This window comes from Numenius arquata, chromosome 12, assembly GCF_964106895.1.
Source record: "Numenius arquata chromosome 12, bNumArq3.hap1.1, whole genome shotgun sequence".
Classification (NCBI taxonomy): domain Eukaryota; kingdom Metazoa; phylum Chordata; class Aves; order Charadriiformes; family Scolopacidae; genus Numenius; species Numenius arquata.
Genome location: NC_133587.1, coordinates 13,825,211 through 13,838,754, shown reverse-complemented (window position 1 = coordinate 13,838,754; position 13,544 = coordinate 13,825,211). Strand labels below are relative to the sequence as shown.

At 40.0% G+C, this 13,544-nt stretch overlaps 1 protein-coding gene across 1 annotated transcript in view; it reads left to right on the top strand.

Annotated features, from left to right (window-relative positions):
- PTPRT (protein tyrosine phosphatase receptor type T) overlaps window positions 1–13,544 on the top strand; it is a 477,289-nt gene that overhangs the window by 173,593 nt on the left and 290,152 nt on the right. The window lies entirely within an intron of this gene.

Here is a 13,544-nt window from a genome sequence, read left to right as displayed (position 1 = left end):
TTATTTTCCTTTTCTGATACTGTTCTATTAAAATGGCTTTGCCTCAACCCATGAGGGTTTTTTTCCTTTCCCCTCCTTTTCTCCCTCTTCTCCTTACTCTTCCTGGGGGGGAAGGGAGGCGAGCGAGTGGCTGCTGCTCGTGTTAAACTCTGCAAACTGAAAAAGCTCTTTGCAAGCTCAGTGTTGTCTGCGATTTTTTGCTCCATCCATTTAAGTGAAGTGCCAAGAGCTGGTGCAATGTTCGTAATGTGATTATATTTACCTTTTACTTAAGTGAAACCCTCCTCATCAGTTCAATGTGTTTATGACCTTATAAACCAGTCCTTTTGGTGTGGCAGGTACTACATAAAACTTACTTAGTGGGGAAAGAGGTTGGATCAAGGAACTCACCGGGTACAATACTTGAGGTTTCCATCCAAGCAGTGGTACCCAGTCACTCTGCCATCACCTGCAGAGCTCAGCATGGGTGTTGTAGAACGCAGCCCTGTTGGCTTTCACCAGGAAAATCTTGACCAGAAAATGTGATTCAGCAGATACCATTAATTTCTAATAAAAATTGGACATCATGCATATAACACTGTTAGGTTCTAAATGAACTGCAGTCCACAGGAAATAAATCTCTGTGTACTTTTGAACTATTTAGTAAAAAATATTTACACAGGCATCCAGCTGGGCTCAAAAAAGCACACAGGAATAATAGCCTTTGTAGATACTGGTAATCCTGTTGCTGCCTAATATCAAAAACCCCAAGAAGCGAGTCATAATAAAATATTACAGATCTGTGTACGTTAAGTGTATTGAGCATATTTGTTTGATTAAAACATGGGGACTTACACAGTGGCTTAAAGGCAACATATTTCAGGCGGCTCAAAGAAATGCTTTGTTACTGAACACAACTGTCAAGTTATTTGAGTAATAATATTTGTCAAGTTTCAGTAACTATCAGATGTTTACTTAAATAATGATTAGACTTTTGTGTAATGATGGATCTAGTTTAATAATCTTTATCGCAGCTACACCTTTGGGGATTTTTTTTTAAGCGCAAATACTGTCTTGTGTCATGAGACAGTCACCAAATTAATCATGTTATGGAGAAATATCTTCTATATGGATTAAATTAGTATTTTATCATGGAGACTTAGGCACCTTCTCTGAATGCTGGTACTAGCCACTGTTGGCAACTGAGCTGTTTCAAGGTGGCATTTCCTTTTCTCTTCTTGAAATATGTCAGTAAGATTCAGCGAGAAGGTGTCCACGCGAACAGTGCGGTACCCCTGAAAAAGACGGGGCTGGTAGTAACACCTCTGTTTAGGTTGCTGTGATTATAACAGGAGTTAAGATGGCCAAACAAACTTGCCCATTTAAAGAAGAATCTGGTCTCATTTAGTTCCCATGGGAATGAGCAAGTGATGGTGCTCACAGCTGGTAGAGGTGTGGGTTGGAATGAGTGAGGCTTCTTTCTCCTGTGCCCATAACGCCTCCACGGAGCCCTGCATCAGCCGCTGCTTTTGCAGTTTGGAGCTGCTCCTTTTGAGAAATTCTCGTGCTGCCATACCGTGGGGTGGCTTGTGGGATGGCCTTAATTATTTTCTGAATTCACTGTGCCAAATCCCATCCTTGGCTATACCCCAGTACACCCAGAATAGCATCACTGACTTCAACAGCACCCAACACTTCACTGAAACTGAGCTCAGCAAAGTTGGAAATTTGATGCAGAAAATAGCTCAGTGTATAACCTTTAACATGTTCTGAGTTTCGAGCCCTACTGTTGATTTCTTAAATGTGTAAATAAGTGACCATATGGTTCGAACACAGTTCTGCAAAAACAAACTGTTTGAGAAACAATTCCTCTTCAGACATCATTTGCTATAGTTGCCTTTTGGCATTACGTTTAATATGTGTTTTCTGTCACAGATATGTCACAAGGTAATAATCCCTCTGCAGTTTCCTAGAAAATGTTACATATACAAAACATATGGAAGCTTTACACAAGTTGCAGAGATCATGGATGTTGGCTAGAAATATAGCTGCATCCTGCTAATGAGATTTTTAATTCTGGCTGATACGTAAACCACTTCTAATACTCTAGAATTATGTAATAAAAATATCTGGCCATTTGTCTTTAATGATTATACAAACAAAGAGTCCAATATATTGAAAACAAGGATGTGCTTGAACTACATGGAGTTCAGTACTTCCTAGTAAAGTAACATTTTCACCAAAATACTTCTGGCAGCTGTCTTGCTGATGCCAAAGGCAAGTCTAGAGTGTCTACAGAAAGTCCTCACTGGTTCAACCTTTAGGGTCCAACTGGCCCAGAAATTTAGATTTTGTGTCAGTTTTAATTAAACACAATAGCAAGAAGATCAGCATGGTTTATTAACTTATCAAGAACGGGAAGCAATGGACAGAGTTGTCTCAGCTGATGATCTCATGAGGCGTTGGAGACACGCAGTCAGCTTTGATGCAGACTGTAAGAGATAGTATTCGATCTCAGTGGCTTTACAGTAGCCAAATTAAAACAAATTAAATTGAACTCATTGTGAACCTTGAGCCATCCATCCACACACCTCTCACGCATGAGGTTGCATCCAACAGATACCTGTTGTGTCCTTGGAACGGGAGAAGGCGGTGTAATGGAATTTGTAGTCTGTCTTTCATCTTTTAAAACGATGTTAGAATTAGGCAAAAGTGAAAAAATGTGTCCAGAGACAAACCAGAGTTGGAAAACAGAATCAATGCAAAATAAAAGTAGAGAGCAAAGGGTACCCTGGAAAAGGACTGTTTTTAATGTTTTAAATCGATCAACCATTTTATCTGGATAATGCAGAATAGATAGTCTATGAGGACAATCATATTTTATTAGGGGTTTTTTATGTATGTTGACCATTACATATACCAGACATTCATGGAAAAGACAGCTTTTGAAACAGAAATTATAATCCTAATTTTGTGCATGTCATGTACATTTAGAAATATCAAATCCTATTTCTGTTGACAGTTTTCATAACGAGAGGCAGCAGAATTTTGACTCTGTCTTGCTGCCCCCTCCAAGGAGAGTTGATGTTGCAGCAGCTGAGATACAGTGATTTAATTATTTCATTGCTTGTAGTCACCAACCTAAAACATGCTTTCCTTGAATCTGTATCTACCTGGTTGGGGAGATTTTTATTTTTAGCCATGGGGTTGTAACAAGGTACGGAATTTTATTTTTAAAGTAAGTTTGAAAACCAAGCTGAGGCATGCATATTAAGGAGCAATTACTTTTTCAGTATAGTCTTTACTGACCGCTACCTCTGAACTTCTCTTGGTGGCATTTCATCCTAAGAGAGTTCTTTAGCATCTAATTATAAACTATGCTCATTACACAAGCAGTTGTATATCTTGAACTTAAAAATTTGATGAGGTTTTTTCCAGAGGGTGTATACAGAGGGTGCTTACTGAAATACTGCCATTTCCATGGGAGGGAGAGGCATTTGGCAGCAGTTTATGCCACACGTTAAATTGTAGGAAGAAGATATTTGATATTCTGCTGAATCCTGAGCCTTCTTGAGCTGCATTTGCGAAAGGCTTTGAGCAGAAACTGGTTAATGTCCCTACAGCTCACTGCTGTGGGACCTCCCTGTCAAGGCTTATCTGTAGTAAAGCTCTTGGGTGCTAAGAAAAAGACCTGCAATGTCTTTAAATGAAGATATTATATTGAATTATGGCCATTCCCCCTATTTTGTTTATTTCCCATTTAATAACCTAAACTTTATTAATTGGTAAAATGTAGGCAACTGATTTAAACAAAGTGTTAAGATAAGATTGATAGGATAAATAGCTGTCAGGCTACTGGAATTAAAAAGCAGCAAAACCTGTTCAGTTTTCAGGTTTTAGTGTACATTTCATCACATTTAAGAGGTGACGATGTAACAAAGAAGGTATAATTAAAATTGCAGAGCATTCTCGTCTGTTGTTTACAGAGAATTATATGTTTATTATTACAAGATTCCTTTACCTGATAGACTGGTGTAGCTCTATTGCTAATGGACCCTTTTTTTCTTTTTATAGCACTGCCAAACATTTTGTAGCATATTTATAAATAATGGAATAAGGACACTCTTGAAGCATTCTACAGCAGTGACCTTAGCAACATTGAATGCTGGCAATGAATCTATTAAAATGTTTTCCACTGTTGAGATTTATAGAATTGTTTCTGACTCTACAGCGCGCACCGTTTTTTGTTTCTCAGGGTACCTAGGCTTACAGCTGTGGCAAATGATCTTTTAGTAAAGAAATGTTTATAAAATGTGGGAAGAAAGTTCTAGAAATAACTGTGGAGCCTAGAGATAAGTGTGAGATATGCAGAACATTGCCAGGTGGCTGTAACTTTAGAGCAGTGGCTCTCTTCTAAGAGTTGACAAACAATGATTTCTGCTCTGGAAATTCAAATTTGAGTTTGTTGGTGAAGACGAAAAGGTGATTTGAGCTCTGCTGCTATTCTGGCAAACATCAGTTGTGAATGTTCTTCAGCTGATTGGTAAGGCGGGAAGGACTGTGCTCTAGAGATGCAGGAGGAAACAACACTGGACATCACCTCGCACCACTGGAGTGAGAAATTGTCATGAAACTTCGTGATGTCCTGTGCAGTCCCTGCTATAGTCTGGAATTGTTAGATGTCAGTGCTTTCAGGAACTGTCTGGTCCAATGTTTAGAACAAGCTTTTGGGACTCCTTGAAGCATAGTCACTGCTGTGTTTGTGTCTATACAGATGTGAATTAACCTTTATGTGCTGATACAGTGTATCTAACAGTTTCCCATACTGAACACAGGCTACTGGAGACCACTCTGGCCTGTACCTGAGCTCAAAAACTAGCAATAGAGAAAAGGCCTTTTTTCCCCCTCTTTTTTTCTCTTTTTTCCCTTTTTTCTCTTTTTTTTTTCTGCCGTGTCATTTCTGTCATGTTGCAGTGCTCAGTGAGCATGCCTTTGCGAGAAACTGAGATGAGAAGCCCTTCCTGTGCTTAAAAATTTCCTCTTTCCTCTACTACGTTGGGTACTATTACTCTCTTAAGTGCTTCTTTTCATTGTTATTTTTATAAGAGTTCTGCCTTCACGTTTCAGTTAAATTTTCTTCAGGCCAAAGAAAAAAAATCCCCATTTGTCACAGGAAATTATGAAGTCAGAACCTGAATGCTGCATGTTGGCTTTATATTGCAAATATGTCAGTCTCTATTATTGGCTGTCCTTGGGAAACGCCACAGAATTATGTGACCAAGAGCTACACGTGTGTTACATTTTTAGAAGAATGCTTTTAACAATAGAACAGGGAAGAAGCTTTCTTCACTTGATGATTTAAATATTCTTGTAAGGTTAAAAGGGCATCCCTGTAATGAACAGGGGCCTTCCCTGTGCATGAAGTGAAAAAAAGCAGCATATAGAAGTAATAAAAATGGGCAAACAAATTTTGGGTGGATTGCAATTTGTGTTGCTGGGACAGCTGTAACCTAGAGTGGACCACAAAGCTTCTGGACTCTGAATCCCACCTCTTAATGAGACCATCTTTCTGTCAGAACTGGGGTTCTGAAACTTTTGACAAAACATTTAATCCCCAAGTCTTTGCTTTGCAGCCCCTTGCAAAAATTCCATTATCCACCTTAAAGCCTTCTGCTAATTAAGCCCTTGACTTGATCAGTCATTTGATCTCTTCCCATCTGGATTTCATAGTTGAAGGGGGCTTGCTGACACTGATCCACCTGCATGTAAAGAGGCAAGCCATTAAAATACGGTGGTTTTCTTTGATATATTTTCATCTTGTTTCTTCTGTCGGGGTAGTTTAACGTTTCCCATTTTGGATTGTAAAGCTTCTGCAGTAGATGTCGCTTGCTTCAGCATTTCCTTCAGGAGTGACTAAAGGGAAGCTGTCACTTGGCTGGAGGCCATTGCTGAGCTGTGAGCATCTTTCGGTGGCTGGGGGTCACCATTATCCAGCCCTTGGAAAACATTTGTAAAAGGAGTGGAGTTTGCTAACACCTGTGATTGACTGGGAACCCTGTCTGGACGCCAGTGAAAATGCCAGCAGTCATTTATGGCTCAGTGGAATTGATGAAAAAGTCTGCAGTTTGCAATTACAAAACTGTGGGAAACCTGGTTTCCCTTCCGGAGTATTGTCCTATAGTTATTTGGGTTTATATACAACAAAAGAGTTGCAAACTTCTCCCCTCCCAAGGACATTTGGAAATGGACAAACCAGACTCACTTTTGTTACACGCTGATCTTCCCTGAAAGACGAGGTGAAGCATTTATACCACAATCTCCACCTTATTTTAATAATCACAGCAAATATTTGCAGCTACTGAAGTAATACGGGATCCATTTTGTTTCCAGAGAAGATTTTTCTTACAAAAGAAGCCCCCAACAACGTAATTCTTTTCATGACGTTAATTTCCGGAAGAAAGGCTCTTTACAAATAGCAGATTCTCTCTTTAAAAAATACTTTCTTATTATCCGACAACTTCCCAAGTGAGTGAGTTTTTTCATGAATTTTACTGTGCTCAACTTGTCTATATTCGTATTTATCTGTGAATCAAACTCTTTTTATGTCACTGGTAGATTAATTCAGTATGACCCACATTTGAGAAATAAACCCCGTGGGTCTGATTTTTGTCTTAATACTTGAAAAAGGGGTATCAGCTATGAGATACACCTTATTTAATTTTGAGTTTGTACAAACGCCGCTGCCTGGAGTACATCGGTTGGGGGGCAGAGATTTCTGAACCTTGTTCAGTTGTTATACACGAATATGAAGAGTAGGAATAGAAAAATGTGGGAAGCGTGAAGCAGGTAGGTAATAATAACTTTTCATGAAATAAGAACTGCAAATTAAGGGGCAGTAGTTTAAGGCAAGTGTATGGAAATATTTATTTATTTATTTCCCCATCACAATGTAAAATTAAACTATAGAGCTTGTTGACAGAGTCTTATTCCTGACTGACTGAACAAAAATTATGGGAGGAAGATCAGTCTGTGGCTGATGAATGAAAGGTGTAGATGCAGATTTTGACTTTAAAAATCTTGATACAGCTGACTGTCAGAAGCTTGAAATGGTAAATTTTGCTTCACAGTACCCTGATTCTTCTGTTCTGCTTAAAGTGGCCACTTTGTCACTGCGTGAAACCAAGTGTTGAGGTAGAGGGACTTTTTTCTTATATTATCCTTAAACATGTTTTCTCATACTTAGTATAGGTGCTTTTCAAGATCTGTTCTATGGCACTCGGATTGACTTGACTGTTATAAATAGTACTTTACCAAAAGATATGCAAAAACATGGTACGTGGAAACCTCACTAGGAAACGCATGAGGCTGCTTAGCTGGCTTGCAGAGGTGCCTCTTGCTTCATCTCTCCTTCTGCAAAAAAACCTGTGGTAAAGGGCTTCCAGGTCAGTATAGGAGATAGTGAACTGGCTCTGACCCTAATCCATTGGGAATGAAATTCTGGGAAAAAGCCAAAGCACTCTTGCAAAGGAAAGTCACACTTCACAAATACATTGAAATACTTTGATGTTTACAAAAAAAAAAAGGCAACTATATTGGATTTTGTTGTTAAAATGACTGTCAAAAACAATGCAATGGATTTCCAGAAGATGTTTGAGAGTTCCCTTCCTTTAAAGAAGGGAGGCTGCAGTAGAAGAGAGAAGGTGCTCAAAAGGTGAATAGATACGAGGCAAGGACCAGCAGTAATGTCTCAGGAGGGGAGGTCAGCAGAGGTGTCCCCCTGCGATCTGTGCTGTGGTCTGAGCTCACCTTGAAAGGGTGGTGAAAAGTACGATGAGAAATCATACCTGTAAAGCTGCCCATGTAATTCTCCTGTTTTATTCTCCTTGACCGTGAACTGTCCTTCATTTTGATATTTATCCACACAGGGTGTGTGGCAAGGTTTTTCTTGGGCGTTGGGTGTTTGTGAGTAGTAGACTTTTCTTCTCGTGTATCATTTAAAGCTGCAGAGATGTATACTCATTCACTTACATATATAGGTTAAAAAGCCTCTGGTAAATACTGCGGTTTACTATTCTCATAAGCATCCTTCTTAGAACATATTGATTTTGTACCCAATTAGAACAGCTTAATTTCCCTCATATTTTTGATTAATTATGAAATTATCCGAATTCTCTAGGCACTGTAGGTGAACTGCAGAAGAGTAAGTCCTATGTGGCTGCTGATATCAGAGGCAGGACAGAGCTTTATGCACTTCCAAACTAGGGTCATATGGTCTGGATGGGTGGTGGCAGTTAGATGAGTCAAAGCTGCTTGGATGGAGCTCTCGATGGTAGCTCTTGTTTGCAGATGGCACCAAGATGGAGGGAACAGTTGATACGATGGGGCGCATGGCCACCATTTAGAGGGACGGACACAGGCTGGAGGAATGGACCAGTACGAAATATGGTATGGACCAATATGGCGATACCTGGGGGAGACAGCCTGGGGGCTAACTGGCTGGGGAACAGCTCTGCTGAGGAGGACCTGAGGACCTCGGCAGATGGCAAGATGAACATGAGGCACTGGTATGCTCTGGCAGCAAAGGAGAGGCTAATGGCATCCTGGGTTGTTTTGACAGGGTCATAGCCAGGAGGCAAATGGAAGTGGTCCTCCTTTCGTTGCCGCTCGTTGGATTGCATTAAGTGTACTGTGCCCAATTTGGGGCATCGTAATGAAGGGCTGGAGCAAGTTCAACAAAGGCTACCAAGTCTGTGGGGCTGGAGCACTTGCCCTGTAGGAAGTGTCTGAGGAGTTACTGGGAATTGTTCAGCCTGGGGCAGGGAAGGCTTTTGGAGGGACCTAGCAGTGGCCTCCAAGTACCTACAAGGAAGTTATCAGGGGTACCACGTTAGGATCTTTACTGCAGTGAGTGTCTGAAGGAGGAGAGACAAAGGGTATAAGTTGAAATGAGAGGGTTTGGACTGAATATAAGGAAAAACTACGACGGCAGTCAAACAATGGAGCAAGTTTCCTGGAGGAGGTGGGCAGTTCTCCTGGAAGGTGTGTAAACTCAGTAGGTAAAAGCTCTGAGAAAGCTCATCTGGCCTCAGGTGACCCTGCTTTGAGCAGGGGCTTGGCCTGAGGCCCCTTTCAACCCACGTTATTCCACGTTGCTTTGTTCTACCTTAACAAGGACAGATGTCAGGCTTACTTCCTTAGAGATAAGAGTTGTTCTTTGGAAATAAGCAAATTGGTGTCTAAAACATGCTTGTGCGCCTGATGGAGCTGCTGGAGAAACCATTATTTTGGGAAGCAGTTTGCTCTTTAGAAAAAACATTCTGTACCTGATTCTGGTTTTCAAGGTTTTAGATGCCTGGTTTTGCAGTTGAGCGTTTTGACAGCTTTCTTTTCAAGTTTACATTTAGTCTTGAATGGTTGCTATAATTTCACTTTTAAACAGCACGGTTCTTCAAAGCCAACAGTGAAACAGCATCAACTGAGGTCTGTCTGGTGATCACGAGGGGTTCTCAGTGGCTCATTTCTTCAGCTGTCATTTGTCAGAACACACTCATGTAATCTTAATGAACAATGTGCAAAGCCATTAAAAACTCAATTACGGCTTTCTTTTTACTGCAGACGTGAGAAAATGCAATCATAAAGTGCTGATGTGTAAACACAATAGCCACCATCTGCTACAGAGTAGCGTTTCAGCTCCAAAAAGAGGATATATGTTGCAGATGCATCAATAATAGGACGCTTATCAAGGCATCATTATGCACCAAGCAGGGGAAAAATTGAAATTTATGGCCAGCTAGAGAGCACTTCATGGTTTAATTCCCCAATTTTCAGTGGTATGTTTAATAACTATGCGAGAGTGCCGTTTTATGTTCCTGTCGTTTGAACGGATTTTTAAAAATGAATTTATTTACCGTCTTCCCATCCTCCTTGCTGCTGACTGATCCAAACAGAGCACATTCATTTTTGGTTATTCGGGACAAAACCAGCAAGATATTAATTAATCTAACCTGTTGATCCAAGAGCACTAAATTTAATTGACCTGATATTCATTCTGCTTTAATGAGCGTATACTTCTGTGTCCAATAAATACAGAAAAGAACTTTTCCACAGCATAGGTCATTTTTCTCCCCAAACTCACTTTTTCAGCTCAGTGTTGACTTTATGGCGTTTGAACTTTCTGGATGGAGGTAAACAAAACAACGAGGCTAAAGGATTTTTTTTTTTCCCTGTTATTGTTTTTCAAAATTGGATATGCAATGGTGTAAATAAGAGTTACTCCAAGAAGCCTTTTGTTTTATTCAGATTCTTGCCTGGAGACATTTAGGTGGCTTTCAGTCATTCCTTGATCAATAATTTCCATTTGTGACATGTTAATTCATTCCCTAGTTCTTTATATGAGTGGAAAATGTGACAAGTGGTTTGTTGGTGCCAGACCAGATTGTCTCTCTTTTATTTGCACATATAGGCCTATAAATTGAGAATAAGTCCCTTCAGCTTCAATTCTGTGTTCAGTCTAAAGAAGGCTGTCAGACTCTGAATCACAATAAGTCAATTTTTATTAAGGATAGTAAGGAAAACCACACTTGTCCTTAAAAGGCTCTTTTGAATTTAATTTTCTTTCTTCTGGTGGGAGCAATTTTCATGATCTCTCACCTACCTCTGAGTGATGTATCCTGCCCAGACAAGTTTCCTTGGATATGGACATTTATAATAGCAGAGTGGATCTCGGCTGTTGATCATGGAGAACGTGGAGCAACCTTTTGAAGGTCTAGGAGACGGGATGGGATACCCAGTCAAGTTCCCACTGCAAAAAGAAAAATGAAGACGTGTACAGATGGGTGTATTTGGAGGCCAGTTCATAGAATATAATTATAGGTGTAATTTACTCACAACTGAATTTTGTAGATCGGCATATTCTTGTATCCAATGTCAATTATAGTCTTGATGAAACTATCCGTTTACAGCCCCTACGATGACCAGGCTTGAGGTGTTGTATGCTATGGCTGGAGTAGCTTGGAAGTTGCCGCGCCGAGTCCCCGCAGAAGTAAGGAATGTGGTATAGTTAGTAGGTGACAAACTGATTTAAACAAGGTGTGAGTACTTTTCTCTGACAGAGACGGCACTATAAGTGGAATTTTTTCATCTTTTCCACTTCATATAAAATCATACCTCTTATCAGGACTTTACTGGAGATCGTTACATTTTTATAGTATTTTCTCCTGTGTCTCCAGACATACTGTATTAAAAATATAAGCTATAAATAAGAAGCTGTGAATAATTTTCATATGACAATTGTTTGTAAGGCTATTTTTCTAGTAACTAAGAGTAATTATTTTGCTAAGTACTTTTTGGTAGATGGATGTTTTACTTGCTCGTGTTGTCAGTCACTAGAGTCAGGCTCCATACTCTCTCTAGAATTGTCAGCAGTTGCACAAAAGGCCATTGTCATACCTCAAATAGCTTGTGATTCATTTTTTTTGTGGGTGGCAAAAAAATAAAATTGTAATTATTGCCTTGAACTTTTATAAAAGCTGATGTTTTTTCTCTCAGAGGAAAGTTGTTATTTTTATACATAAATCTGTAGAAGTGAAATACTCCCTAACTTTTTCTATCATTGAAACACTTACCTTACCCCAGTGCAGTTCAAGACCATATTGTGTTAGACGAAGTACAGCTTCAGAGTAGTTCTTCAGGATAGGTATCCAAGTATTATCCAAATTTAAAAGTTAAAAAAAAATAAAAATTGAGAAAGATGCCCAGAATTGAAATGGTGCGCCCTATGAGCCAATCAATGGTGGTGCAAAAATCAGTTTTCCTGGATTCCTACCCAGTGTTGCAGGCGCTTGCTCAATACCCTTGTGGATGCACAGCAGCTCTGCTTTTTCTTACTGAGTGTTTTAATTGACTGTACCATCATCCTCAACTATGAGATCTGGTGAACGTAGAACTTGTCTTCATTGTTGCTTGTGCTGTTTCTGAAAATGGCATTGAAAGGCTGCAGGCAGCACGTTCCTCGGCAGCTGCCGTGCTCCTCTGTACCTGTTACTCAGCAGTTCTACAGTGCCTTTCCTCCCAGATTCTCAGCAGAAGAGTGGTTCTTACAACTGTTCCTGCTGTATTTGTAGGGGAAGATAAGGAAGGCTACGTGTACTGACAGAGATCATGGAAATGAGTGTCATAATTAGCCTTGGAAAGGCAGCTGTGAGGTTTCCAGCCTGCTGCCTTGTGACTCTCAGTCTGTGCTGCCTCTTCAAGCCTCTTGGCAATTAGGCTTTCTGATAATAAATTATCTTAGGTCACAGAAACAGAATCCAAATCTCAGTTTTTCAAAACTTTAGCTTATTTGGGTAGGTTTCTAAAAATAATATCTGTGCTGTACTCACTGAAGAAGGGGATGTTGTCGTTGACTGGGAGCAGATTTAGACCAACAGTGCACATTTGTCAGGATCCCATCTTATGGACTTCAATTATTAAAAACATTAAAAAGTTTGGATTCAGCTTGTTTCTCAAATTCCTTACTGGAAATCTGAAATTCCTTGATTTGGGACCATTTTGATTTTCAGCGTATCAAAATGAATGATAGGATTGCCAGACAGCATCTTGCTTATAAATTTTCATATTTCTTAGTACAGCCTCTTCCCCAGCTGCACTTGCATTGTGCTTGAATTTTCCAGGGTCTCTAGAGTGTGTGTGGTTTTTTTTGAAAGATTGACTTCATTCTGCATCCGTGCTTTTCAGTTCTTTGCAAAATGCATATATATCATATAAACATGGGGGGAGGGAAAAAAAATTGTGGGAGAAAGTTGCTGGCATCCGTTGATATAAATAGAATATATGGCTGTTCAGTGCACAGAATTGATCAAAATGTTTATCTGGCTCCTCCGAGTGTCACACTGCTATGGTATGGAATAGGGAAAGTCAATATGTTAGAAGTGAGGCAGGGCTTTTCAAACTCAATCTTCTGTGAACTGCGAGAGGCCAGCAGAGAAATACATTTGGAGCCTGCCTTGGTGGCAGCAGCACAACCCAGGGTGTCAAGAGGGCTGCGTTTGATTAAAAATTATCATGCCTGGCTGCCGACACACAGATTTCCCCTCTCAGTCTTGGTATTTTCTTCAGCTTTTTCTGAGTGTGAGTGTCTGTACACACATAAAGGAGATCTTTTAAACAGAATGGAATCAAATAACTCTCATAAGGTTTTTCCTTATTGCTAACATTTGTCACCTTGATGCATCTGTGAAGAGATGAGTCGAGACACAATGTGCTGTAAAATAACTGCTTGATGAATCCAAATGTGAGTTCAACATCAAGTGCCATGGTTAATATCATGCAAGCTTCCAGGTTAACAAACTCACAAATTGCTTATGTATTTCCCTTCCTAAATTCAGCCTGTCCTTCCCTCCTAGAAGAGTAATTGTCCTTGGTGCGTTATTTCTGGTCCAGATGTTGCCGTTATGCTAACAAGCCTGATGCATTTGGGCTCTGAAAATTGGGGTTTTCTTAGCACATTACCTTCAAAAGTTTATAGTGCCAGGATGCAGGGTTCACAGGTACAGATTGGCACGACG